General features: G+C 43.3%; 32 non-coding genes across 32 annotated transcripts; all 32 read right to left on the reverse strand.

Moving 5' to 3' along the window:
* Positions 1–363: 363 nt before the first annotated feature.
* Positions 364–435, reverse strand: trnap-agg (transfer RNA proline (anticodon AGG)). Its single transcript has one exon. It is a non-coding gene; the product is annotated as a tRNA-Pro (tRNA).
* A 367-nt stretch (positions 436–802) lies between these two features.
* LOC140366383 (U4 spliceosomal RNA) lies at positions 803–943 on the reverse strand. Its single transcript, XR_011927934.1, has one exon. It is a non-coding gene; the product is annotated as a U4 spliceosomal RNA (small nuclear RNA).
* A 504-nt stretch (positions 944–1447) lies between these two features.
* Positions 1448–1519, reverse strand: trnap-agg (transfer RNA proline (anticodon AGG)). The gene has a single exon. It is a non-coding gene; the product is annotated as a tRNA-Pro (tRNA).
* Positions 1520–1616: 97 nt separating this feature from the next.
* On the reverse strand, positions 1617–1688 carry trnap-ugg (transfer RNA proline (anticodon UGG)). The gene has a single exon. It is a non-coding gene; the product is annotated as a tRNA-Pro (tRNA).
* Positions 1689–2055: 367 nt separating this feature from the next.
* LOC140366400 (U4 spliceosomal RNA) lies at positions 2056–2196 on the reverse strand. Its single transcript, XR_011927950.1, has one exon. It is a non-coding gene; the product is annotated as a U4 spliceosomal RNA (small nuclear RNA).
* Positions 2197–2700: 504 nt separating this feature from the next.
* trnap-agg (transfer RNA proline (anticodon AGG)) lies at positions 2701–2772 on the reverse strand. Its single transcript has one exon. It is a non-coding gene; the product is annotated as a tRNA-Pro (tRNA).
* Positions 2773–2869: 97 nt separating this feature from the next.
* On the reverse strand, positions 2870–2941 carry trnap-ugg (transfer RNA proline (anticodon UGG)). The gene has a single exon. It is a non-coding gene; the product is annotated as a tRNA-Pro (tRNA).
* Positions 2942–3283: 342 nt separating this feature from the next.
* On the reverse strand, positions 3284–3424 carry LOC140366448 (U4 spliceosomal RNA). The gene has a single exon (XR_011927998.1). It is a non-coding gene; the product is annotated as a U4 spliceosomal RNA (small nuclear RNA).
* Positions 3425–3927: 503 nt separating this feature from the next.
* On the reverse strand, positions 3928–3999 carry trnap-agg (transfer RNA proline (anticodon AGG)). Its single transcript has one exon. It is a non-coding gene; the product is annotated as a tRNA-Pro (tRNA).
* Positions 4000–4366: 367 nt separating this feature from the next.
* Positions 4367–4507, reverse strand: LOC140366517 (U4 spliceosomal RNA). Its single transcript, XR_011928063.1, has one exon. It is a non-coding gene; the product is annotated as a U4 spliceosomal RNA (small nuclear RNA).
* A 504-nt stretch (positions 4508–5011) lies between these two features.
* On the reverse strand, positions 5012–5083 carry trnap-cgg (transfer RNA proline (anticodon CGG)). Its single transcript has one exon. It is a non-coding gene; the product is annotated as a tRNA-Pro (tRNA).
* A 97-nt stretch (positions 5084–5180) lies between these two features.
* Positions 5181–5252, reverse strand: trnap-ugg (transfer RNA proline (anticodon UGG)). The gene has a single exon. It is a non-coding gene; the product is annotated as a tRNA-Pro (tRNA).
* Positions 5253–5618: 366 nt separating this feature from the next.
* LOC140366463 (U4 spliceosomal RNA) lies at positions 5619–5759 on the reverse strand. The gene has a single exon (XR_011928013.1). It is a non-coding gene; the product is annotated as a U4 spliceosomal RNA (small nuclear RNA).
* Positions 5760–11425: 5666 nt separating this feature from the next.
* Positions 11426–11497, reverse strand: trnap-cgg (transfer RNA proline (anticodon CGG)). Its single transcript has one exon. It is a non-coding gene; the product is annotated as a tRNA-Pro (tRNA).
* A 97-nt stretch (positions 11498–11594) lies between these two features.
* On the reverse strand, positions 11595–11666 carry trnap-cgg (transfer RNA proline (anticodon CGG)). Its single transcript has one exon. It is a non-coding gene; the product is annotated as a tRNA-Pro (tRNA).
* Positions 11667–11763: 97 nt separating this feature from the next.
* trnap-ugg (transfer RNA proline (anticodon UGG)) lies at positions 11764–11835 on the reverse strand. Its single transcript has one exon. It is a non-coding gene; the product is annotated as a tRNA-Pro (tRNA).
* Positions 11836–12202: 367 nt separating this feature from the next.
* LOC140366384 (U4 spliceosomal RNA) lies at positions 12203–12343 on the reverse strand. The gene has a single exon (XR_011927935.1). It is a non-coding gene; the product is annotated as a U4 spliceosomal RNA (small nuclear RNA).
* A 1114-nt stretch (positions 12344–13457) lies between these two features.
* LOC140366385 (U4 spliceosomal RNA) lies at positions 13458–13598 on the reverse strand. Its single transcript, XR_011927936.1, has one exon. It is a non-coding gene; the product is annotated as a U4 spliceosomal RNA (small nuclear RNA).
* A 504-nt stretch (positions 13599–14102) lies between these two features.
* Positions 14103–14174, reverse strand: trnap-cgg (transfer RNA proline (anticodon CGG)). Its single transcript has one exon. It is a non-coding gene; the product is annotated as a tRNA-Pro (tRNA).
* A 97-nt stretch (positions 14175–14271) lies between these two features.
* On the reverse strand, positions 14272–14343 carry trnap-cgg (transfer RNA proline (anticodon CGG)). The gene has a single exon. It is a non-coding gene; the product is annotated as a tRNA-Pro (tRNA).
* A 97-nt stretch (positions 14344–14440) lies between these two features.
* On the reverse strand, positions 14441–14512 carry trnap-ugg (transfer RNA proline (anticodon UGG)). The gene has a single exon. It is a non-coding gene; the product is annotated as a tRNA-Pro (tRNA).
* Positions 14513–14879: 367 nt separating this feature from the next.
* LOC140366386 (U4 spliceosomal RNA) lies at positions 14880–15020 on the reverse strand. The gene has a single exon (XR_011927937.1). It is a non-coding gene; the product is annotated as a U4 spliceosomal RNA (small nuclear RNA).
* Positions 15021–16134: 1114 nt separating this feature from the next.
* Positions 16135–16275, reverse strand: LOC140366387 (U4 spliceosomal RNA). The gene has a single exon (XR_011927938.1). It is a non-coding gene; the product is annotated as a U4 spliceosomal RNA (small nuclear RNA).
* Positions 16276–16779: 504 nt separating this feature from the next.
* On the reverse strand, positions 16780–16851 carry trnap-cgg (transfer RNA proline (anticodon CGG)). The gene has a single exon. It is a non-coding gene; the product is annotated as a tRNA-Pro (tRNA).
* A 97-nt stretch (positions 16852–16948) lies between these two features.
* On the reverse strand, positions 16949–17020 carry trnap-cgg (transfer RNA proline (anticodon CGG)). Its single transcript has one exon. It is a non-coding gene; the product is annotated as a tRNA-Pro (tRNA).
* A 97-nt stretch (positions 17021–17117) lies between these two features.
* Positions 17118–17189, reverse strand: trnap-ugg (transfer RNA proline (anticodon UGG)). Its single transcript has one exon. It is a non-coding gene; the product is annotated as a tRNA-Pro (tRNA).
* Positions 17190–17556: 367 nt separating this feature from the next.
* LOC140366388 (U4 spliceosomal RNA) lies at positions 17557–17697 on the reverse strand. Its single transcript, XR_011927939.1, has one exon. It is a non-coding gene; the product is annotated as a U4 spliceosomal RNA (small nuclear RNA).
* A 943-nt stretch (positions 17698–18640) lies between these two features.
* On the reverse strand, positions 18641–18781 carry LOC140366375 (U4 spliceosomal RNA). The gene has a single exon (XR_011927926.1). It is a non-coding gene; the product is annotated as a U4 spliceosomal RNA (small nuclear RNA).
* A 505-nt stretch (positions 18782–19286) lies between these two features.
* Positions 19287–19358, reverse strand: trnap-agg (transfer RNA proline (anticodon AGG)). The gene has a single exon. It is a non-coding gene; the product is annotated as a tRNA-Pro (tRNA).
* Positions 19359–19455: 97 nt separating this feature from the next.
* trnap-ugg (transfer RNA proline (anticodon UGG)) lies at positions 19456–19527 on the reverse strand. The gene has a single exon. It is a non-coding gene; the product is annotated as a tRNA-Pro (tRNA).
* Positions 19528–19894: 367 nt separating this feature from the next.
* Positions 19895–20035, reverse strand: LOC140366376 (U4 spliceosomal RNA). The gene has a single exon (XR_011927927.1). It is a non-coding gene; the product is annotated as a U4 spliceosomal RNA (small nuclear RNA).
* Positions 20036–20540: 505 nt separating this feature from the next.
* Positions 20541–20612, reverse strand: trnap-cgg (transfer RNA proline (anticodon CGG)). Its single transcript has one exon. It is a non-coding gene; the product is annotated as a tRNA-Pro (tRNA).
* Positions 20613–20629: the final 17 nt, after the last annotated feature.

Consider the following 20629-nt stretch of genomic DNA (forward strand, 5'->3'; position numbering starts at 1 on the left):
GTCGGTAGCAGACTTCAAAGCCTGTTGACTTAAAGAGTAACAAAATGCATGGGTACAACTTAAATCTTTGCTTTTTAGTACGCCTTCACCAGGCGGGATGAATAATCAATTTTCAACCCGTAACCTTGCCGCCACAAAATAAAACAATAGTTCCCAGCAGATTTGATCTTCTTGCAGTAAAGAGAGACAAACTGTTGCTAGTTTCATTTGTATAACAGTAAATATAGAAAGAACTGTCTCAATCATGTTTGGTGAGATTATTCATAGTTGGAAAGTGCAAGTCAGTTTGGTTGCATTGGAAAGTAGAAAATTCTGACTGAAAACCCACAAACAATGGGTCAGTGAATACCAACCTTATAGAAGGGGCTCGTCCGGGATTTGAACCCGTGATCTCTCGCACCCTAAGCGAGAATCATACCCCTAGACCAACGAGCCACTTTTGCCAGTTTGCATAGTCGAGTCGAAAACAGCCCATTGAAATCAATTTTACAAACTAGCCAACACTCACTGGTCGGTCTACGGCTCCTCCGACTTACCGAGATTTGAACACAGGACCTCTTGTTCCCATAGTGACAGTCACACCCCTGGAATGATAAGCTAGAGAACTCATCCAATTTTTTGTCTCATAACTGAAAAAAGGATTAACATTTGAGCAAGTCGTCATCAGTTACTTCTGGTGTACTTCTTCTAGCACGTGCATACCAATGACTTTGATCTGAACTAGTTGTGTACAAAGTATGTAGCTCTATTTCTGGTGGAATGTCACGTGTTTTGACGAGCTTACCTTATACATGAAAATACGCCTCCTCAGAGACTGTCAAAAATTGCCACAGTCGACTATATTTCAAGTCACCAAGGCGGGGTATTGGGTAAAGTTTTCAACTAGCAATAATCGCGCCTCGGATTGACCTCATAGGCTACAATACTGCCACTGCGCAAAGCTAACACGTACTTTGAGAAAGAATGGCCAGGGCTTGGTTCTTGCCACTTCCTGGTCATGGTAGGTCATTGAGGGCAGAGCAAAACTTTGGCCAAGAAGGGAGCTTCTTTTACAAAAAAAACTGCATGTAACACCTGGAAAAATGTCGGTAGCAGACTTCAAAGCCTGTTGACTGAAAGAGTAACAAAATGCATGGGTACAACTTAAATCTATGCTTTTTAGTACGCCTTCACCAGGCGGGATGAATAATCAATTTTCAACCCGTAACCTTGCCGCCACAAAATAAAACAATAGTTCCCAGGAGATTTGATCTTCTTGCAGTAAAGACAGCCAAACTGTTGCTAGTTTCATTTGTATAACAGTAAATATAGAAAGAACTGTCTCAATCATGTTTGGTGAGATTATTCATAGTTGGAAAGTGCAAGTCAGTTTGGTTGCATTGGAAAGTAGAAAATTCTGACTGAAAACCCACAAACAATGGGTCAGTGAATACCAGCCTTATAGAAGGGGCTCGTCCGGGATTTGAACCCGGGACCTCTCGCACCCTAAGCGAGAATCATACCCCTAGACCAACGAGCCACATTTACATACATTTTAAGGCCTCAACTGACCTAAAAAAGCAATTGAGTATCATTAAAAGGTGTTCGATTTAAACTGCCCCATTCCGTTTGTTCTTGGGCTCGTCCGGGATTTGAACCCGGGACCTCTCGCACCCAAAGCGAGAATAATACCCCCAGACCAACGAGCCACTTTTGCCAGTTTGCATAGTCGAGTCGAAAACAGCCCATTGAAATCAATTTTACAAACTAGCCAACACTCACTGGTCGGTCTACGGCTCCTCCGACTTACCGAGATTTGAACACAGGACCTCTTGTTCCCATAGTGACAGTCACACCCCTGGAATGATAAGCTAGAGAACTCATCCAATTTTTTGTCTCATAACTGAAAAAAGGATTAACATTTGAGCAAGTCGTCATCAGTTACTTCTGGTGTACTTCTTCTAGCACGTGCATACCAATGACTTTGATCTGAACTAGTTGTGTACAAAGTATGTAGCTCTATTTCTGGTGGAATGTCACGTGTTTTGACGAGCTTACCTTATACATGAAAATACGCCTCCTCAGAGACTGTCAAAAATTGCCACAGTCGACTATATTTCAAGTCGCCAAGGCGGGGTATTGGGTAAAGTTTTCAACTAGCAATAATCACGCCTCGGATTGACCTCATAGGCTACAATACTGCCACTGCGCAAAGCTAACACGTACTTTGAGAAAGAATGGCCAGGGCTTGGTTCTTGCCACTTCCTGGTCATGGTAGGTCATTGAGGGCAGAGCAAAACTTTGGCCAAGAAGGGAGCTTCTTTTACAAAAAAAACTGCATGTAACACCTGGAAAAATGTCGGTAGCAGACTTCAAAGCCTGTTGACTGAAAGAGTAACAAAATGCATGGGTACAACTTAAATCTTTGCTTTCTAGTACGCCTTCACCAGGCGGGATGAATAATCAATTTTCAACCCGTAACCTTGCCGCCACAAAATAAAACAATAGTTCCCAGGAGATTTGATCTTCTTGCAGTAAAGACAGCCAAACTGTTGCTAGTTTCATTTGTATAACAGTAAATATAGAAAGAACTGTCTCAATCATGTTTGGTGAGATTATTCATAGTTGGAAAGTGCAGGTCAGTTTGGTTGCATTGGAAAGTAGAAAATTCTGACTGAAAACCCACAAACAATGGGTCAGTGAATACCAGCCTTATAGAAGGGGCTCGTCCGGGATTTGAACCCGGGACCTCTCGCACCCTAAGCGAGAATCATACCCCTAGACCAACGAGCCACATTTACATACATTTTAAGGCCTCAACTGACCTAAAAAAGCAATTGAGTATCATTAAAAGGTGTTCGATTTAAACTGCCCCATTCCGTTTGTTCTTGGGCTCGTCCGGGATTTGAACCCGGGACCTCTCGCACCCAAAGCGAGAATAATACCCCTAGACCAACGAGCCACTTTTGCCAGTTCGCATAGTCAATTTTACAAACTAGCCAATACTCACTGGTCGGTCTACGGCTCCTCCGACTTAACGAGATTTGAACACAGGACCTCTTGTTCCCATAGTGACAGTCACACCCCTGGAATGATAAGCTAGAGAACTCATCCAATTTTTTGTCTCATAACTGAAAAAAGGATTAACATTTGAGCAAGTCGTCATCAGTTACTTCTGGTGTACTTCTTCTAGCACGTGCATACCAATGACTTTGATCTGAACTAGTTGTGTACAAAGTATGTAGCTCGATTTCTGGTGGAATGTCACGTGTTTTGACGAGCTTACCTTATACATGAAAATAAGCCTCCTCAGAGACTGTCAAAAATTGCCACAGTCGAATATATTTCAAGTCGCCAAGGCGGGGTATTGGGTAAAGTTTTCAACTAGCAATAATCGCGCCTCGGATTGACCTCATAGGCTACAATACTGCCACTGCGCAAAGCTAACACGTACTTTGAGAAAGAATGGCCAGGACTTGGTTCTTGCCACTTCCTGGTCATGGTAGGTCATTGAGGGCAGAGCAAAACTTTGGCCAAGAAGGGAGCTTCTTTTACAAAAAAACTGCATGTAACACCTGGAAAAATGTCGGTAGCAGACTTCAAAGCCTGTTGACTTAAAGAGTAACAAAATGCATGGGTACAACTTAAATCTTTGCTTTTTAGTACGCCTTCACCAGGCGGGATGAATAATCAATTTTCAACCCGTAACCTTGCCGCCACAAAATAAAACAATAGTTCCCAGCAGATTTGATCTTCTTGCAGTAAAGAGAGACAAACTGTTGCTAGTTTCATTTGTATAACAGTAAATATAGAAAGAACTGTCTCAATCATGTTTGGTGAGATTATTCATAGTTGGAAAGTGCAAGTCAGTTTGGTTGCATTGGAAAGTAGAAAATTCTGACTGAAAACCCACAAACAATGGGTCAGTGAATACCAACCTTATAGAAGGGGCTCGTCCGGGATTTGAACCCGTGATCTCTCGCACCCTAAGCGAGAATCATACCCCTAGACCAACGAGCCACTTTTGCCAGTTTGCATAGTCGAGTCGAAAACAGCCCATTGAAATCAATTTTACAAACTAGCCAACACTCACTGGTCGGTCTACGGCTCCTCCGACTTACCGAGATTTGAACACAGGACCTCTTGTTCCCATAGTGACAGTCACACCCCTGGAATGATAAGCTAGAGAACTCATCCAATTTTTTGTCTCATAACTGAAAAAAGGATTAACATTTGAGCAAGTCGTCATCAGTTACTTCTGGTGTACTTCTTCTAGCACGTGCATACCAATGACTTTGATCTGAACTAGTTGTGTACAAAGTATGTAGCTCTATTTCTGGTGGAATGTCACGTGTTTTGACGAGCTTACCTTATACATGAAAATACGCCTCCTCAGAGACTGTCAAAAATTGCCACAGTCGACTATATTTCAAGTCGCCAAGGCGGGGTATTGGGTAAAGTTTTCAACTAGCAATAATCGCGCCTCGGATAGACCTCATAGGCTACAATACTGCCACTGCGCAAAGCTAACACGTACTTTGAGAAAGAATGGCCAGGGCTTGGTTCTTGCCACTTCCTGGTCATGGTAGGTCATTGAGGGCAGAGCAAAACTTTGGCCAAGAAGGGAGCTTCTTTTACAAAAAAAACTGCATGTAACACCTGGAAAAATGTCTGTAGCAGACTTCAAAGCCTGTTGACTGAAAGAGTAACAAAATGCATGGGTACAACTTAAATCTTTGCTTTTTAGTACGCCTTCACCAGGCGGGATGAATAATCAATTTTCAACCCGTAACCTTGCCGCCACAAAATAAAACAATAGTTCACAGCAGATTTGATCTTCTTGCAGTAAAGACAGCCAAACTGTTGCTAGTTTCATTTGTATAACAGTAAATATAGAAAGAACTGTCTCAATCATGTTTGGTGAGATTATTCATAGTTGGAAAGTGCAGGTCAGTTTGGTTGCATTGGAAAGTAGAAAATTCTGACTGAAAACCCACAAACAATGGGTCAGTGAATACCAGCCTTATAGAAGGGGCTCGTCCGGGATTTGAACCCGGGACCTCTCGCACCCGAAGCGAGAATCATACCCCTAGACCAACGAGCCACATTTACATACATTTTAAGGCCTCAACTGACCTACAAAAGCAATTAAGTATCATTAAAAGGTGTTCGATCTAAACTGCACCATTTTGTTTGTTCTTGGGCTCGTCCGGGATTTGAACCCGGGACCTCTCGCACCCAAAGCGAGAATCATACCCCTAGACCAACGAGCCACTTTTGCCAGTTTGCATAGTCGAGTCGAAAACAGCCCATTGAAATCAATTTTACAAACTAGCCAACACTCACTGGTCGGTCTACGGCTCCTCCGACTTACCGAGATTTGAACACAGGACCTCTTGTTCCCATAGTGACAGTCACACCCCTGGAATGATAAGCTAGAGAACTCATCCAATTTTTTGTCTCATAACTGAAAAAGGATTAACATTTGAGCAAGTCGTCATCAGTTACTTCTGGTGTACTTCTTCTAGCACGTGCATACCAATGACTTTGATCTGAACTAGTTGTGTACAAAGTATGTAGCTCTATTTCTGGTGGAATGTCACGTGTTTTGACGAGCTTACCTTATACATGAAAATACGCCTCCTCAGAGACTGTCAAAAATTGCCACAGTCGACTATATTTCAAGTCACCAAGGTGGGGTATTGGGTAAAGTTTTCAACTAGCAATAATCGCGCCTCGGATTGACCTCATAGGCTACAATACTGCCACTGCGCAAAGCTAACACATACTTTGAGAAAGAATGGCCAGGGCTTGGTTCTTGCCACTTCCTGGTCATGGTAGGTCATTGAGGGCAGAGCAAAACTTTGGCCAAGAAGGCAGCTTCTTTTACAAAAAAACCTGCATGTAACACCTGGAAAAATGTCTGTAGCAGACTTCAAAGCCTGTTGACTGAAAGAGTAACAAAATGCATGGGTACAACTTAAATCTTTGCTTTTTAGTACGCCTTCACCAGGCGGGATGAATAATCAATTTTCAAATCAAATCAAATCAAATCAAATCAAATCAAATCAAATCAAATCAAATCAAATCAATTTATTTTTGTAAGGCCCAAAATCACAACAACAGTTGCCTCTGAGGGCCACAGGGAGAAATGAATCAACAATGTCTGTGGTGGCGATGAAGTCAGACAATGTCTGTGGTGGCGAGGGACGATGTCCCAGGGTCCTCTGTCCTTAGACTCTCCTTCTCGGCCAGGAAAAACTACAAAAAAAAACCTCTTTGGGAAAAAAGCGTAGAAACCTGGAGGAGTTCCAGTGAAGGAGAGATCCGACTCTCACAGACGGACAGACGGACACGAGGAGACTGGAGCTGGACCCACTCTTCAGGCAGATGAGGGACCGACTGAGGCGAACTGGACCCACTCTTCAGGCAGATGAGGGACCGTCTGAGTCGAGCAGGACCCACTCTTCAGGCAGATGAGGGACCGTCGGAGGCGAACTGGACCCACTCCTCAGGCAGATGAGGGACCGTGGGAGGCGAGCTGGACCCACTCTTCAGGTAGATGAGGCACCGTCGGAGGCGAGCTGGACCCACTCTTCAGGCAGATGAGGGACCGACTGAGGCGAACTGGAGCCACTCTTCAGGCAGATGAGGGACCGTCCACATGGGGCAGGGACCACTTCACCAGGAGAGGGACATCTGGGTCCACAGGTCCTCAGGAGTGAGAGAAAGAAAAAGAAGGCGGTGAACAGTTTGCAAGTGGAATTAAAAAATAAATATTGTTTGATAGCATAAGTAGTCAGAAGAAGAGGATAGTGCTCAAGCTGTCATACTTCCCCCAGCACAGTTACTCCTAGGGCAGCGTAGCTGAAGCTGTGGGTTTATCTTTCTGTTCCTAACTACTCTGACCATAAGCGATTTCGAAGAGGAACGTTTTAAGCCTGGACTTAAATGAAGAGACTGTGTCAGCATATTTAACATGGGTCGGGAGCTGATTCCATAACACAGGGGCTTGGTAGCTAAACGCTCTACCTCCTACAGTACTTTTAGAGACTCTTGGCACCACCAGAAGGCCAGCATTCTGAGAGCGAAGAGCTCTGTTTGGATGATATGGTTCTATAGCATCTTTGAGGTAGGATGGGGCCATGTCATTTATGGCTTTGTAGGTCAAGAGTAGAATTTTGAATTTGATTCTGGACTCGACGGGGAGCCAGTGAAGAGACTTCAGCACTGGCGTAATGTGCTCTCTTCTTTTTGTTCCTGTTAGTAATCTTGCTGCTGCATTTTGAACCAGTTGAAAGCTTTTTATGGAGCTTTTAGGACACGCTGCAAGCAGGGAGTTACAGTAGTCTAATCTAGTCGTTACAAATGCATGGATAAGTTTTTCGGCATCACTTTTAGGCAGGATTCTTCTGATTTTGGCGATGTTGCGCAAATGGAAATAGGCTGTTTTACAAGCTTGATTTATATGAGCTTTAAATGAGAGCTCCTGGTCAAACAAGACTCCAAGGTTTCTTACAGTAGAACTGGAGGCTACACTGACATTGTCCAGTGTGACTATCTGCTCAGATAGAGCGTCTCGTAGATGCTTAGGGCCAAGCACAATGACCTCGGTTTTTTCAGGGTTAAGAAGCAGGTAGTTTAGTGTCATCCAGGTTTTTATCTCCTTCACACAAGTACTAAGTCTGTTTACTTGATCGCTCTGATCAGGTTTCATTGATAAATACAGCTGAGTGTCGTCTGCATAGCAGTGGAAGTTAATGTCATGCTTTCTGATAATGTTGCCTAATGGTAGCATATAAAGAGTAAACAGAATTGGACCGAGTACCGAACCCTGTGGCACACCGTAAATTACTTTAGAACATGGTGAGGAGCTCTGGTTTACATTAACAAATTGGTACCTATCAGATAGATAGGATTTAAACCAGCTGAGGGCTGTTCCTCCAACACCTACATCACATTCTAACCTCTGCAGTAGAATGTTGTGGTCAATGGTGTCAAACGCTGCGCTGAGGTCCAACAGAACCAGGATTGAGACCAGTCCATCGTCAGCGGCTAATAACAAATCATTTGTGACTTTAACTAGTGCAGTTTCAGTGCTGTGGTGGGCTCTGAACCCTGACTGGAAAACTTCAAATAAGTTATTGTCCTGCAGGTGGCGACAAAGCTGTTTTACTACAACTTTTTCAAGGATTTTAGAGACGAAGGGAAGATTTGAAATAGGTCTGTAGTTTACCAATAGGTCGGGATCTAGATTAGGCTTTTTCAGAAGAGGTTTAATGACTGCATGTTTGAAGGACTGTGGAACATAGCCACTTTCGAGTGAAGTATTTATTATATTAAGAATAGGGTCTATAATTAGGGGGAGAATGTCTTTGAGGAGTCTGCTTGGAATGGGGTCTAGGACACAAGTTGAGCTTTTAGAGGACATAATGGCTGAAGTTATCTCTGCTTGATCAACAGCTGTGAACCTTTCTAGGTTTACAGGTGGATTTATATGGGACGTTAGATTTACAGCTTGGGCTAGTTCAGGGCTAATAGCGGGGGTAATTTCATCTAGTTTATCTCTGATTGTTTTTATTTTATTATTAAAAAATAGGAGGAAATCATCAGAGCTAAGTGTAGCTGGGATTGAGGGCTCTACTGCACTGTGACAGTTTGTTAGCCTAGCTACAGTGCTGAAAAGGAATTTAGTGTTACTTTTGTTGACTTCTATTAGATTTGAATAATATCTGGTTTGGGCCTTACGCAGAGCCTGCTTATAGGACAGCAGGCAACTTTTACATGCTTTTAGGGATTCTTCGGTGTGAGAGCGACGAAATAATCCCTCTAACTTTCTAACTCTTTGTTTATGTGAACGCAGTTCTTGGTTGTACCATGGGGAGGCGCGCTTTGGCCTAATGACCTTCTGTTTTAACGGCGCGACAACGTCAAGAGCAGACTTCAGAGAATGCATGGTCAAGTCGACACATTGATCACTTAAACTGGGACTAAAACTGTTCTCAGCAGGATCACATGACATGTCACTGAATATTGGCTCTATTATTTCTTTGAATTTTGAGATAGATTTTTCAGATATTGTCCTTTTCATTATAACTTTATTTTGTGGGACTGGATGATCTTTAAGAATAAACTGAAAGGTAATTAGGAAATGATCTGACAATATAGGGTTTTGAGGGAGGACACTGAGGTCACTAATCTCTGTTCCATACGTTAGGACAAGATCCAGAGTGTTCTTGTGAGTGTGAGTCGGTTTATTTACATTCTGAGTGAAACCAATGCTGTCTAACAAGGCGCTGAAGGCATTACTGAGAGCGTCATCACTCATGTTCACGTGGATATTAAAGTCTCCAACTATAACTATTTTATCCCAGGCTAACACTAAGTTTGATATAAAGTCAGAAAACTCTGTTAAAAACTCTGAGTAGGGACCAGGAGGTCGGTAGATAACTATGAACAAAACTCCTTTTTGGTTTTTCATATTTGGACATGTGATTGACAGCATAAGGCTTTCAAATGAGTGAAATGCATTGTTAGTTTTAGGGCTCATGAGTAGGCTTGAGTGGGAGATCACTGCCACACCACCACCTCGGCCTGTGCTCCTGGCAGTCTGAAAGTTAACATGGCTGGGTGGGGTGGACTCATTTAGTCTGACGTAGTCGTCTTGTTGAAGCCACGTTTCAGTTAGAGCTAGAAGATCTATGTTATAGTCACTAATTAATTCATTAACTAAGAGCGATTTGGAGGAAATTGCTCTAATGTTTAGCAGTCCACATTTTACGTGTTTATTCATTTGTGTATTTGTGTCATTTGTGATTGTTATTTTCCTTAAGTTATTTGGTCTGACGCCTGAAATATTTTTTCTGAGATGTGACTTTTTGGCATTATTTGTACGAGGGACACGAGGGACACGAGGGACACACACAGTCTCTATCTGTCTTGAATCTGAACACTTCACAGGTAACAGAACGGGCGAGAGTTCAGCGACAGAGGAGCGTCTTGAACTGCTGCTCTGCACCTGGGGCTCATCCCTAGATGGTCACTTAACACGACTAAGACTATCGGTCAAATTCCGAACTAATAGGGATGTACCCTCCGAAGTCGGATGGATGCCATCCCTGCGTATGAGCCCGGGCTTTCCCCAAAACGCACTCCAGTTATCAATAAAGACAACGTTGTTTTGAGGGCACCATCTGGATAACCAGTTGTTGAATGCTGAGAGACGGCTGTACAATTCAGCATTGATCCGATTGGGCAGGGGACCAGAAAATATTACAGTGTCCGACATCGACTTCGCTAATTCACACACCGCGGCTACTTGAACTTTGAGGACCTCTGATTGTCTCCGCCGGGCGTCGTTACCGCCTGCGTGAACCACGACTCGCCGGAAACGGGTCCTACTCCGCTTTAAGATCCTAAGGTTTCCTTCGATGTCACCCATTCTGGCCCCTGGGTAACACCTAACGCTAGCAGCTGGCAGCTTCACGTCTCTGACAATAGAACTCCCGATTACAAGAGTTTCTCTCGTGTGTTCAGCGGGCGTGTGATCGCTGAGGGGAGAAAACCTATTATAGACGTGAAGCTCACGGCGCTCTGAGGTTCGGCGTTTAGCGCCTTGTCCCCTCCGAACTGTCACAAAATGGTCCCTATTCTGTTCCTGGTCTAGTCCCGGCTGCACGGGAGACGCTGAGGGGCTGAGCTCGGCCTTACTGCTACTGCTAATGCTAATGCTACGCCCTGCAGCGCGGTCCGGTAGCCCTCGCGCTAAAACCGAACTATAACTGGACTTAAGCTCCTCTAAACAGCGGATCCGCGCTTCTAACTCCGTAACCCTGGCCTCCAAAACTACCACTACACTGCACTTCACGCACCTATCATCAGAGAAGGAGCCAGGGTTCTGACTCGACATATGACAGCTCAAACAGGTAAAGGTAGATCCAGCCATGACGCTAGCGGCTAGGCTACGCTAGGCTAGTTCAGGCTGGAGCTAGAGAGTGAGGAGGGCTTTTAATCCACAAAATACTGAAAAGCGAGCGGCTTGAGGCTCCGGATTGTTTGCGGAGAAATCAAACGTTCACTTTCGTGTATATGATGCGTAAATAGTGTGTATAATTCGTGGATTAATCGGTAAAAGGCTCTAAGAACGAACAGCTCTGAAAACGCGACACACTCACCGGAAATGACGTCGCCAATTTTCAACCCGTAACCTTGCCGCCACAAAATAAAACAATAGTTCCCAGCAGATTTGATCTTCTTGCAGTAAAGACAGCCAAACTGTTGCTAGTTTCATTTGTATAACAGTAAATATAGAAAGAACTGTCTCAATCATGTTTGGTGAGATTATTCATAGTTGGAAAGTGCAAATCAGTTTGGTTGCATTGGAAAGTAGAAAATTCTGACTGAAAACCCACAAACAATGGGTCAGTGAATACCAGCCTTATAGAAGGGGCTCGTCCGGGATTTGAACCCGGGACCTCTCGCACCCGAAGCGAGAATCATACCCCTAGACCAACGAGCCACATTTACATACATTTTAAGGCCTCAACTGACCTACAAAAGCAATTAAGTTTCATTAAAAGGTGTTCGATTTAAACTGCCACATTCTTTTTGTTCTTGGGCTCGTCCGGGATTTGAACCCGGGACCTCTCGCACCCGAAGCGAGAATCATACCCCTAGACCAACGAGCCACATTTACATACATTTTAAGGCCTCAACTGACCTACAAAAGCAATTAAGTATCATTAAAAGGTGTTCGATTTAAATTGCACCATTTTGTTTGTTCTTGGGCTCGTCCGGGATTTGAACCCGGGACCTCTCGCACCCAAAGCGAGAATCATACCCCTAGACCAACGAGCCACTTTTGCCAGTTTGCATAGTCGAGTCGAAAACAGCCCATTGAAATCAATTTTACAAACTAGCCAACACTCACTGGTCGGTCTACGGCTCCTCCGACTTACCGAGATTTGAACACAGGACCTCTTGTTCCCATAGTGACAGTCACACCCCTGGAATGATAAGCTAGAGAACTCATCCAATTTTTTGTCTCATAACTGAAAAAAGGATTAACATTTGAGCAAGTCGTCATCAGTTACTTCTGGTGTACTTCTTCTAGCACGTGCATACCAATGACTTTGATCTGAACTAGTTGTGTACAGAGTATGTAGCTCTATTTCTGGTGGAATGTCACGTGTTTTGACGAGCTTACCTTATACATGAAAATACGCCTCCTCAGAGACTGTCAAAAATTGCCACAGTCGACTATATTTCAAGTCACCAAGGCGGGGTATTGGGTAAAGTTTTCAACTAGCAATAATCGCGCCTCGGATTGACCTCATAGGCTACAATACTGCCACTGCGCAAAGCTAACACGTACTTTGAGAAAGAATGGCCAGGGCTTGGTTCTTGCCACTTCCTGGTCATGGTAGGTCATTGAGGGCAGAGCAAAACTTTGGCCAAGAAGGGAGCTTCTTTTACAAAAAAAACCTGCATGTAACACCTGGAAAAATGTCTGTAGCAGACTTCAAAGCCTGTTGACTGAAAGAGTAACAAAATGCATGGGTACAACTTAAATCTTTGCTTTTTAGTACGCCTTCACCAGGCGGGATAAATAATACATTTTCAACCCGTAACCTTGCCGCCACAAAATAAAACAATAGTTCCCAGCAGATTTGATCTTCTTGCAGTAAAGACAGCCAAACTGTTGCTAGTTTCATTTGTATAACAGTAAATATAGAAAGAACTGTCTCAATCATGTTTGGTGAGATTATTCATAGTTGGAAAGTGCAGGTCAGTTTGGTTGCATTGGAAAGTAGAAAATTCTGACTGAAAACCCACAAACAATGGGTCAGTGAATACCAGCCTTATTAAAGGGGCTCATCCAGGATTTGAACCCGGAACCTCTCGCACCCGAACCGAGAATCATACCCCTAGACCAAAGAGCCACATTTACATACATTTTAAGGCCTCAACTGACCTACAAAAGCAATTGAGTATCATTAAAAGGTGTTCGATTTAAATTGCACCATTTTGTTTGTTCTTGGGCTCGTCCGGGATTTGAACCCGGGACCTCTCGCACCTTATAGCGAGAATCATACCCCTAGACCAACGAGCCACTTTTGCCAGTTTGCATAGTCGAGTCGAAAACAGCTCATTGAAATCAATTTTACAAACTAGCCAACACTCACTGGTCGGTCTACGGCTCCTCCGACTTACCGAGATTTGAACACAGGACCTCTTGTTCCCATAGTGACAGTCACACCCCTGGAATGATAAGCTAGAGAACTCATCCAATTTTTTGTCTCATAACTGAAAAAAGGATTAACATTTGAGCAAGTCGTCATCAGTTACTTCTGGTGTACTTCTTCTAGCACGTGCATACCAATGACTTTGATCTGAACTAGTTGTGTACAAAGTATGTAGCTCTATTTCTGGTGGAATGTCACGTGTTTTGACGAGCTTACCTTATACATGAAAATACGCCTCCTCAGAGACTGTCAAAAATTGCCACAGTCGACTATATTTCAAGTCACCAAGGCGGGGTATTGGGTAAAGTTTTCAACTAGCAATAATCGCGCCTCGGATTGACCTCATAGGCTACAATACTGCCACTGCGCAAAGCTAACACGTACTTTGAGAAAGAATGGCCAGGGCTTGGTTCTTGCCACTTCCTGGTCATGGTAGGTCATTGAGGGCAGAGCAAAACTTTGGCCAAGAAGGGAGCTTCTTTTACAAAAAAACCTGCATGTAACACCTGGAAAAATGTCTGTAGCAGACTTCAAAGCCTGTTGACTGAAAGAGTAACAAAATGCATGGGTACAACTTAAATCTTTGCTTTTTAGTACGCCTTCACCAGGCGGGATGAATAATCAATTTTCAACCCGTAACCTTGCCGCCACAAAATAAAACAATAGTTCCCAGCAGATTTGATCTTCTTGCAGTAAAGACAGCCAAACTGTTGCTAGTTTCATTTGTATAACAGTAAATATAGAAAGAACTGTCTCAATCATGTTTGGTGAGATTATTCATAGTTGGAAAGTGCAAATCAGTTTGGTTGCATTGGAAAGTAGAAAATTCTGACTGAAAACCCACAAACAATGGGTCAGTGAATACCAGCCTTATAGAAGGGGCTCGTCCGGGATTTGAACCCGGGACCTCTCGCACCCGAAGCGAGAATCATACCCCTAGACCAACGAGCCACATTTACATACATTTTAAGGCCTCAACTGACCTACAAAAGCAATTAAGTTTCATTAAAAGGTGTTCGATTTAAACTGCCACATTCTTTTTGTTCTTGGGCTCGTCCGGGATTTGAACCCGGGACCTCTCGCACCCGAAGCGAGAATCATACCCCTAGACCAACGAGCCACATTTACATACATTTTAAGGCCTCAACTGACCTACAAAAGCAATTAAGTATCATTAAAAGGTGTTCGATTTAAATTGCACCATTTTGTTTGTTCTTGGGCTCGTCCGGGATTTGAACCCGGGACCTCTCGCACCCAAAGCGAGAATCATACCCCTAGACCAACGAGCCACTTTTGCCAGTTTGCATAGTCGAGTCGAAAACAGCCCATTGAAATCAATTTTACAAACTAGCCAACACTCACTGGTCGGTCTACGGCTCCTCCGACTTACCGAGATTTGAACACAGGACCTCTTGTTCCCATAGTGACAGTCACACCCCTGGAATGATAAGCTAGAGAACTCATCCAATTTTTTGTCTCATAACTGAAAAAAGGATTAACATTTGAGCAAGTCGTCATCAGTTACTTCTGGTGTACTTCTTCTAGCACGTGCATACCAATGACTTTGATCTGAACTAGTTGTGTACAGAGTATGTAGCTCTATTTCTGGTGGAATGTCACGTGTTTTGACGAGCTTACCTTATACATGAAAATACGCCTCCTCAGAGACTGTCAAAAATTGCCACAGTCGACTATATTTCAAGTCACCAAGGCGGGGTATTGGGTAAAGTTTTCAACTAGCAATAATCGCGCCTCGGATTGACCTCATAGGCTACAATACTGCCACTGCGCAAAGCTAACACGTACTTTGAGAAAGAATGGCCAGGGCTTGGTTCTTGCCACTTCCTGGTCATGGTAGGTCATTGAGGGCAGAGCAAAACTTTGGCCAAGAAGGGAGCTTCTTTTACAAAAAAAACCTGCATGTAACACCTGGAAAAATGTCTGTAGCAGACTTCAAAGCCTGTTGACTGAAAGAGTAACAAAATGCATGGGTACAACTTAAATCTTTGCTTTTTAGTACGCCTTCACCAGGCGGGATAAATAATACATTTTCAACCCGTAACCTTGCCGCCACAAAATAAAACAATAGTTCCCAGCAGATTTGATCTTCTTGCAGTAAAGACAGCCAAACTGTTGCTAGTTTCATTTGTATAACAGTAAATATAGAAAGAACTGTCTCAATCATGTTTGGTGAGATTATTCATAGTTGGAAAGTGCAGGTCAGTTTGGTTGCATTGGAAAGTAGAAAATTCTGACTGAAAACCCACAAACAATGGGTCAGTGAATACCAGCCTTATTAAAGGGGCTCATCCAGGATTTGAACCCGGAACCTCTCGCACCCGAACCGAGAATCATACCCCTAGACCAAAGAGCCACATTTACATACATTTTAAGGCCTCAACTGACCTACAAAAGCAATTGAGTATCATTAAAAGGTGTTCGATTTAAATTGCACCATTTTGTTTGTTCTTGGGCTCGTCCGGGATTTGAACCCGGGACCTCTCGCACCTTATAGCGAGAATCATACCCCTAGACCAACGAGCCACTTTTGCCAGTTTGCATAGTCGAGTCGAAAACAGCTCATTGAAATCAATTTTACAAACTAGCCAACACTCACTGGTCGGTCTACGGCTCCTCCGACTTACCGAGATTTGAACACAGGACCTCTTGTTCCCATAGTGACAGTCACACCCCTGGAATGATAAGCTAGAGAACTCATCCAATTTTTTGTCTCATAACTGAAAAAAGGATTAACATTTGAGCAAGTCGTCATCAGTTACTTCTGGTGTACTTCTTCTAGCACGTGCATACCAATGACTTTGATCTGAACTAGTTGTGTACAAAGTATGTAGCTCTATTTCTGGTGGAATGTCACGTGTTTTGACGAGCTTACCTTATACATGAAAATACGCCTCCTCAGAGACTGTCAAAAATTGCCACAGTCGACTATATTTCAAGTCACCAAGGCGGGGTATTGGGTAAAGTTTTCAACTAGCAATAATCGCGCCTCGGATTGACCTCATAGGCTACAATACTGCCACTGCGCAAAGCTAACACGTACTTTGAGAAAGAATGGCCAGGGCTTGGTTCTTGCCACTTCCTGGTCATGGTAGGTCATTGAGGGCAGAGCAAAACTTTGGCCAAGAAGGGAGCTTCTTTTACAAAAAAACCTGCATGTAACACCTGGAAAAATGTCTGTAGCAGACTTCAAAGCCTGTTGACTGAAAGAGTAACAAAATGCATGGGTACAACTTAAATCTTTGCTTTTTAGTACGCCTTCACCAGGCGGGATGAATAATCAATTTTCAACCCGTAACCTTGCCGCCACAAAATAAAACAATAGTTCCCAGCAGATTTGATCTTCTTGCAGTAAAGACAGCCAAACTGTTGCTAGTTTCATTTGTATAACAGTAAATATAGAAAGAACTGTCTCAATCATGTTTGGTGAGATTATTCATAGTTGGAAAGTGCAGGTCAGTTTGGTTGCATTGGAAAGTAGAAAATTCTGACTGAAAACCCACAAACAATGGGTCAGTGAATACCAGCCTTATTGAAGGGGCTCGTCCGGGATTTGAACCCGGGACCTCTCGCACCCGAAGCGAGAATCATACCCCTAGACCAACGAGCCACATTTACATACATTTTAAGGCCTCAACTGACCTACAAAAGCAATTAAGTTTCATTAAAAGGTGTTCGATTTAAACTGCCCCGTTCTTTTTGTTCTTGGGCTCGTCCGGGATTTGAACCCGGGACCTCTCGCACCCGAAGCGAGAATCATACCCCTAGACCAACGAGCCACATTTACATACATTTTTAGGCCTCAACTGACCTACAAAAGCAATTAAGTATCATTAAAAGGTGTTCGATTTAAATTGCACCATTTTGTTTGTTCTTGGGCTCGTCCGGGATTTGAACCCGGGACCTCTCGCACCCAAAGCGAGAATCATACCCCTAGACCAACGAGCCACTTTTGCCAGTTTGCATAGTCGAGTCGAAAACAGCCCATTGAAATCAATTTTACAAACTAGCCAACACTCACTGGTCGGTCTACGGCTCCTCCGACTTACCGAGATTTGAACACAGGACCTCTTGTTCCCATAGTGACAGTCACACCCCTGGAATGATAAGCTAGAGAACTCATCCAATTTTTTGTCTCATAACTGAAAAAAGGATTAACATTTGAGCAAGTCGTCATCAGTTACTTCTGGTGTACTTCTTCTAGCACGTGCATACCAATGACTTTGATCTGAACTAGTTGTGTACAAAGTATGTAGCTCTATTTCTGGTGGAATGTCACGTGTTTTGACGAGCTTACCTTATACATGAAAATACGCCTCCTCAGAGACTGTCAAAAATTGCCACAGTCGACTATATTTCAAGTCACCAAGGCGGGGTATTGGGTAAAGTTTTCAACTAGCAATAATCGCGCCTCGGATTGACCTCATAGGCTACAATACTGCCACTGCGCAAAGCTAACACGTACTTTGAGAAAGAATGGCCAGGGCTTGGTTCTTGCCACTTCCTGGTCATGGTAGGTCATTGAGGGCAGAGCAAAACTTTGGCCAAGAAGGGAGCTTCTTTTACAAAAAAACCTGCATGTAACACCTGGAAAAATGTCTGTAGCAGACTTCAAAGCCTGTTGACTGAAAGAGTAACAAAATGCATGGGTACAACTTAAATCTTTGCTTTTTAGTACGCCTTCACCAGGCGGGATAAATAATAAATTTTCAACCCGTAACCTTGCCGCCACAAAATAAAACAATAGTTCCCAGCAGATTTGATCTTCTTGCAGTAAAGACAGCCAAACTGTTGCTAGTTTCATTTGTATAACAGTAAATATAGAAAGAACTGTCTCAATCATGTTTGGTGAGATTATTCATAGTTGGAAAGTGCAGGTCAGTTTGGTTGCATTGGAAAGTAGAAAATTCTGACTGAAAACCCACAAACAATGGGTCAGTGAATACCAGCCTTATTGAAGGGGCTCATCCAGGATTTGAACCCGGAACCTCTCGCACCCGAACCGAGAATCATACCCCTAGACCAACGAGCCACTTTTGCCAGTTTGCAAAGTCGAGTTGAAAACAGCCCATTGAAATCAATTTTACAAACTAGCCAACACTCACTGGTCGGTCTACGGCTCCTCCGACTTACCGAGATTTGAACACAGGACCTCTTGTTCCCATAGTGACAGTCACACCCCTGGAATGATAAGCTAGAGAACTCATCCAATTTTTTGTCTCATAACTGAAAAAAGGATTAACATTTGAGCAAGTCGTCATCAGTTACTTCTGGTGTACTTCTTCTAGCACGTGCATACCAATGACTTTGATCTGAACTAGTTGTGTACAAAGTATGTAGCTCTATTTCTGGTGGAATGTCACGTGTTTTGACGAGCTTACCTTATACATGAAAATACGCCTCCTCAGAGACTGTCAAAAATTGCCACAGTCAACTATATTTCAAGTCGCCAAGGCGGGGTATTGGGTAAAGTTTTCAACTAGCAATAATCGCGCCTCGGATTGACCTCATAGGCTACAATACTGCCACTGCGCAAAGCTAACACGTACTTTGAGAAAGAATGGCCAGGGCTTGGTTCTTGCCACTTCCTGGTCATGGTAGGTCATTGAGGGCAGAGCAAAACTTTGGCCAAGAAGGGAGCTTCTTTTACAAAAAAAAACTGCATGTAACACCTGGAAAAATGTCTGTAGCAGACTTCAAAGCCTGTTGACTGAAAGAGTAACAAAATGCATGGGTACAACTTAAATCTTTGCTTTTTAGTACGCCTTCACCAGGCGGGATGAATAATCAGTTTTCAACCCGTAACCTTGCCGCCACAAAATAAAACAATAGTTCCCAGCAGATTTGATCTTCTTGCAGTAAAGAAAGACAAACTGTTGCTAGTTTCATTTGTATAACAGTAAATATAGAAAGAACTGTCTCAATCATGTTTGGTGAGATTATTCATAGTTGGAAAGTGCAGGTCAGTTTGGTTGCATTGGAAAGTAGAAAATTCTGACTGAAAACCCACAAACAATGGGTCAGTGAATACCAGCCTTATAGAAGGGGCTCATCCGGGATTTGAACCCGTGACCTCTCGCACCCTAAGCGAGAATCATACCCCTAGACCAACGAGCCACATTTACATACATTTTAAGGCCTCAACTGACCTACAAAAGCAATTAAGCATCATTAAAAGGTGTTCGATTTAAACTGCACCATTTTGTTTGTTCTTGGGCTCGTCCGGGATTTGAACCCGGGACCTCTCGCACCCAAAGAAAGAATCATACCCCTAGACCAACGAGCCACTTTTGCCAGTTTGCAAAGTCGAGTTGAAAACAGCCCATTGAAATCAATTTTACAAACTAGCCAACACTCACTGGTCGGTCTACGGCTCCTCCGACTTACCGAGATTTGAACACAGGACCTCTTGTTCCCATAGTGACAGTCACACCCCTGGAATGATAAGCTAGAGAACTCATCCAATTTTTTGTCTCATAACTGAAAAAAGGATTAACATTTGAGCAAGTCGTCATCAGTTACTTCTGGTGTACTTCTTCTAGCACGTGCATACCAATGACTTTGATCTGAACTAGTTGTGTACAAAGTATGTAGCTCTATTTCTGGTGGAATGTCACGTGTTTTGACGAGCTTACCTTATACATGAAAATACGCCTCCTCAGAGACTGTCAAAAATTGCCACAGTCAACTATATTTCAAGTCGCCAAGGCGGGGTATTGGGTAAAGTTTTCAACTAGCAATAATCGCGCCTCGGATTGACCTCATAGGCTACAATACTGCCACTGCGCAAAGCTAACACGTACTTTGAGAAAGAATGGCCAGGGCTTGGTTCTTGCCACTTCCTGGTCATGGTAGGTCATTGAGGGCAGAGCAAAACTTTGGCCAAGAAGGGAGCTTCTTTTACAAAAAAAAACTGCATGTAACACCTGGAAAAATGTCTGTAGCAGACTTCAAAGCCTGTTGACTGAAAGAGTAACAAAATGCATGGGTACAACTTAAATCTTTGCTTTTTAGTACGCCTTCACCAGGCGGGATGAATAATCAGTTTTCAACCCGTAACCTTGCCGCCACAAAATAAAACAATAGTTCCCAGCAGATTTGATCTTCTTGCAGTAAAGAAAGACAAACTGTTGCTAGTTTCATTTGTATAACAGTAAATATAGAAAGAACTGTCTCAATCATGTTTGGTGAGATTATTCATAGTTGGAAAGTGCAAGTCAGTTTGGTTGCATTGGAAAGTAGAAAATTCTGACTGAAAACCCACAAACAATGGGTCAGTGAATACCAGCCTTATGGAAGGGGCTAGTCCGGGACTTGAACCCGGGACCTCTCGCACCCGAAGCGAGAATCATACCCCTAGACCAACGAGCCACATTTACTTACATTTC

This window comes from Eucyclogobius newberryi, unplaced genomic scaffold (assembly GCF_026437365.1).
Source record: "Eucyclogobius newberryi isolate DKJ021-1_F unplaced genomic scaffold, fEucNew1.0.hap1 SCAF_19, whole genome shotgun sequence".
Lineage (NCBI taxonomy): Eukaryota > Metazoa > Chordata > Actinopteri > Gobiiformes > Gobiidae > Eucyclogobius > Eucyclogobius newberryi.